Source organism: Ascaphus truei, chromosome 1 (genome assembly GCF_040206685.1).
Source record: "Ascaphus truei isolate aAscTru1 chromosome 1, aAscTru1.hap1, whole genome shotgun sequence".
Classification (NCBI taxonomy): Eukaryota; Metazoa; Chordata; class Amphibia; order Anura; family Ascaphidae; genus Ascaphus; species Ascaphus truei.
Window position 1 is genome coordinate 32799345 of NC_134483.1, and position 5079 is coordinate 32804423.

Consider the following 5079-nt stretch of genomic DNA (forward strand, 5'->3'; position numbering starts at 1 on the left):
GTAAGTGGGAGAGAGCACGCGCGGGGGGTAAGTGGGAGAGAGCACGCGCGGGGGGGGCAAGTGGGAGAGAGCACGCGCGGGGGGGGTAAGTGGGAGAGAGCACGCGCGGGGGTAAGTGCGGGGGGGGTAAGTGGGAGAGAGCACGCGCGGGGGGGGTAAGTGGGAGAGAGCACGCGGAGGGGGTAAGTGGGAGAGAGCACGCGCGGGGGGGTAAGTGGGAGAGAGCACGCGTGGGGGGGGGTAAGTGGGAGAGAGCACGCGCGGGGGGTAAGTGGGAGAGAGCACGCGCGGGGGGGGCAAGTGGGAGAGAGCACGCGCGGGGGGGGCAAGTGGGAGAGAGCACGCGCGGTGGGGGGGTAAGTGGGAGAGAGCACGCGCGGGGGGGGTAAGTGGGAGAGAGCACGCGCGGGGGGGCAAGTGGGAGAGAGCACGCGCGGGGGGGCAAGTGGGAGAGAGCACGCGCGGGGGGGGGGGTAAGTGGGAGAGAGCACGCGCGGGGGGGGGGTAAGTGGGAGAGAGCACGCGCGGGGGGGGGTAAGTGGGAGAGAGCACGCGCGGGGGGGGTAAGTGGGAGAGAGCACGCGCGGGGGGGTAAGTTGGAGAGAGCACGCGCGGGGGGGGTAAGTGGGAGAGAGCACGCGCGGGGTAAGTGCGGGGGGGGTAAGTGGGAGAGAGCACGCGCGGGGGGGGTAAGTGGAGAGAGCACGCGGAGGGGGTAAGTGGGAGAGAGCACGCGCGGGGGGGTAAGTGGGAGAGAGCACGCGTGGGGGGGGGGGTAAGTGGGAGAGAGCACGCGCGCGTGAGTAAGTGGGAGAGAGCACGCGCGCGTGAGTAAGTGGGAGAGAGCACGCGCGCGTGAGTAAGTGGGAGAGAGCACGCGCGCGTGAGTAAGTGGGAGAGAGCACGCGCGCGTGAGTAAGTGGGAGAGAGCACACGCGGGCGGGCGAGTGGGAGAGAGCACGCGGGCGGGCGAGGTGGGAGAGAGCACGCGGGCGGGGCGAGTGGGAGAGAGCACGGCGGGCGGGCGAGTGGGAGAGAGCACGCGGGCGGGCGAGTGGGAGAGAGCACGCGGGCGGGGCGAGTGAGCACGCGGGCGGGCGAGTGGGAGAGAGCACGCGGGCGGCGAGTGGAGAGAGCACGCGGGCGAGTGGGAGAGAGCACGCGGGCGAGTGGGAGAGAGCACGCGGGCGAGTGGGAGAGAGCAAGCGGGCGAGTGGGAGAGAGCACGCGGGCGGGCGAGTGGGAGAGAGCACGCGGGGCGGGCGAGTGGGAGAGAGCACGCGGGCGGGCGAGTGGGAGAGAGCACGCGGGCGGGCGAGTGGGAGAGAGCACGCGGGCGAGTGGGAGAGAGCACGCGGGATCGGGCGAGTGGGAGAGAGCACGCGGGCTCGGGCGAGTGGGAGAGAGCACGCGGGCTCGGGCGAGTGGGAGAGAGCACGCGGGCTCGGGCGAGTGGGAGAGAGCACGCGGGCTCGGGCGAGTGGGAGAGAGCACGCGGCTCGGGCGAGTGGGAGAGAGCACGCGGGCGGGCGAGTGGGAGAGAGCACGCGGGCGGGCGAGTGGGAGAGAGCCGCGGGCGGGCGAGTGGGAGAGAGCACGCGGGCGGGCGAGTGGGAGAGAGCACGCGGGCGGGGCGAGTGGGAGAGAGCACACGGGCGGGCGAGTGGGAGAGGGCGGGCGAGTGGGGAGAGAGCGGGCGGGCGGGAGAGAGCACGCGGGCGGGCGAGTGGGAGAGAGCACGCGGCGGGGCGAGTGGGAGAGAGCACGCGGGCGGGCGAGTGGGAGAGAGCACGCGGGCGGGCGAGTGGGAGAGAGCACGCGGGCGGGCGAGTGGGAGAGAGCACGCGGGCGGGCGAGTGGGAGAGAGCACGCGGGGCGGGCGAGTGGGAGAGAGCACGCGGGCGGGCGAGTGGGAGAGAGCACGCGGGCGGGCGAGTGGGAGAGAGCACGCGGGCGGGCGAGTGGGAGAGAGCACGCGGGCGGGCGAGTGGGAGAGAGCACGCGGGCGGGCGAGTGGGAGAGAGCACGCGGGCGGCGAGTGGGAGAGAGCACGCGGGCGGGCGAGTGGGAGAGAGCACGCGGGCGGGCGAGTGGGAGAGAGCACCGCGGGCGGGCGAGTGGGAGAGAGCACGCGGGCGGGCGAGTGGGAGAGAGCACGCGGGCGGGCTAGTGGGAGAGAGCACGCGGGCGGGCGAGTGGGTGAGAGCACGCGGGCGGGCGAGTGGGAGAGAGCACGCGCGGGGGGGTAAGTGGGAGAGAGCACGCGCGGGGGGGGGTAAGTGGGAGAGAGCACGCGCGGGGGGGGTAAGTGGGAGAGAGCACGCGCGGGGGGGGTAAGTGGGAGAGAGCACGCGCGGGGGGGTAAGTGGGAGAGAGCACGCGCGGGGGGGGGGTAAGTGGGAGAGAGCACGCGCGGGGGGGGGGGGGTAAGTGGGAGAGAGCACGCGCGGGGGGGGGTAAGTGGGAGAGAGCACGCGCGGGGGGGGGTAAGTGGGAGAGAGCACGCACGGGGGGGGTAAGTGGGAGAGAGCACGCGCGGGGGGGGTAAGTGGGAGAGAGCACGCGCGGGGGGTAAGTGGGAGAGAGCACGCGCGGGGGGTAAGTGGGAGAGAGCACGCGCGGGGGGGTAAGTGGGGAGAGAGCACGCGCGGGGGGTAAGTGGGAGAGAGCACGCGCGGGGGGGGTAAGTGGGAGAGAGCACGCGCGGGGGGGGTAAGTGGGAGAGAGCACGCGCGGGGGGGGTAAGTGGGAGAGAGCACGCGCGGGGGGGTAAGTGGGGAGAGAGCACGCGCGGGGGGGTAAGTGGGAGAGAGCACGCGCGGGGGGGTAAGTGGAGGAGAGCACGCGCGGGGGGGGTAAGTGGGAGAGAGCACGCGCGGGGGGGGTAAGTGGGAGAGAGCACGCGCGGGGGGGTAAGTGGGAGAGAGCACGCGCGGGGGTAAGTGGAGAGAGCCCGCGCGGGGGGGTAAGTGGGAGAGAGCACGCACGGAGGGGTAAGTGGGAGAGAGCACGCGGGCGGGCGAGTGAGAGAGCTAGAGCACCGCGGGCGGGCGAGTGGGAGAGAGCACGCGGGCGGGCGAGTGGGAGAGAGCACGCGGGCGGGCGAGTGGGAGAGAGCACGCGGGCGAGTGGGAGAGAGCACGCGGGCGAGTGGGAGAGAGCAAGCGGGCGAGTGGGAGAGAGCAAGCGGGCGAGTGGGAGAGAGCACGCGGGCGGGCGAGTGGGAGAGAGCACGCGGTGCGGGCGAGTGGGAGAGAGCACGCGGGCGGGCGAGTGGGAGAGAGCACGCGGGCGGGCGAGTGGGAGAGAGCACGCGGGCGGCGAGTGGGAGAGAGCACGCGGGCGGGCGAGTGGGAGAGAGCACGCGGGCGGGCGAGTGGGAGAGAGCACGCGGGCGAGTGGGAGAGAGCACGCGGGCGAGTGGGGAGAGAGCACGCGGGCGAGTGGGAGAGAGCACGCGGGCGAGGTGGGGGGGGAGAGAGCACGCGCGGGGGGGCAAGTGGGAGAGAGCACGCGCGGGGGGGCAAGTGGGAGAGAGCACGCGCGGGGGGGGTAAGTGGGAGGAGAGCACGCGCGGGGGGGTAAGTGGGAGAGAGCACGCGCGGGGGGTAAGTGGGAGAGAGCACGCGCGGGGGTAAGTGGGAGAGAGCACGCGCGGGGGGGGTAAGTGGGAGAGAGCACGCACGGGAGGGTAAGTGGGAGAGAGCACGCGGGCGGGCGAGTGGGAGAGAGCACGCGGCGGGCGAGTGGGAGAGAGCACGCGGGCGGGCGAGTGGGAGAGAGCACGCGGGGCGGGCGAGTGGGAGAGAGCACGCGGGCGAGTGGGAGAGAGCACGCGGGCGAGTGGGAGAGAGCACGCGGGCGAGTGGGAGAGAGCACGCGGGCGGGCGAGGGGAGAGAGCACGCGGGCGGGCGAGTGGGAGAGAGCACGCGGGCGGGCGAGTGGGAGAGAGCACGCGGGCGGGCGTGTGGAGAGAGCACGCGGGCGGGCGAGTGGGAGAGAGCACGCGGGCGGGCGAGTGGGAGAGAGCACGCGGGCGGGCGAGTGGGAGAGAGCACGCGGGCGGGCGAGTGGGAGAGAGCACGCGGGCGGGGCGAGTGGGAGAGAGCACGCGGGCGGGCGAGTGGGAGAGAGCACGCGGGCGGGCGAGTGGGGAGAGAGCACGCGGGCGGCGAGTGGGAGAGAGCACGCGGGCGAGTGGGAGAGAGCACGCGGGCGAGTGGGAGAGAGCACGCGGGCGAGTGGGAGAGAGCACGCGGGCGAGTGGGAGAGAGCACGCGGGCGAGTGGGAGAGAGCACGCGGGCGAGTGGGAGAGAGCACACGGGCTCGGGCGAGTGGGAGAGAGCACGCGGGGCTCGGGCGAGTGGGAGAGAGCACGCGGGCTCGGGCGAGTGGGAGAGAGCACGCGGGCTCGGGCGAGTGGGAGAGAGCACGCGGGCTCGGGCGAGTGGGAGAGAGCACGCGGGCTCGGGCGAGTGGGAGAGAGAGCACGCGGGCTCGGGCGAGTGGGAGAGAGCACGCGGGCGGGCGAGTGGGAGAGAGCACGCGGGCGGGCGAGTGGGAGAGAGCACACGGGCGGGCGAGTGGAGAGAGCACACGGGCGGGCGAGTGGGAGAGAGCACACGGGCGGGCGAGTGGGAGAGAGCACCGGGCGGGCGAGTGGGAGAGGCGGGCGAGTGGGAGAGAGCGGGCGGGCGAGTGGGAGAGAGCACGCGGGCGGGCGAGTGGGAGAGAGCACGCGGGCGGGCGAGTGGGAGAGAGCACGCGGGCGTGCGAGTGGGAGAGAGCACGCGGGCGGGCGAGTGGGAGAGAGCACGCGGGCGGGCGAGTGGGAGAGAGCACGAGGGGCGGGAGAGTGGGAGAGAGCACGCGGGCGGGAGAGTGGGAAGAGAGCACGCGGGCGGGAGAGTGGGAGAGAGCACGCGGGCGGGCGAGTGGGAGAGAGCACGCGGGCGGGGCGAGTGGGAGAGAGCACGCGGGCGGGCGAGTGGGAGAGAGCACGCGGGCGGGCGAGTGGGAGAGAGCACGCGGGCGGGCGAGTGGGAGAGAGCACCGCGGGCGGGCGAGTGGGAGAGAG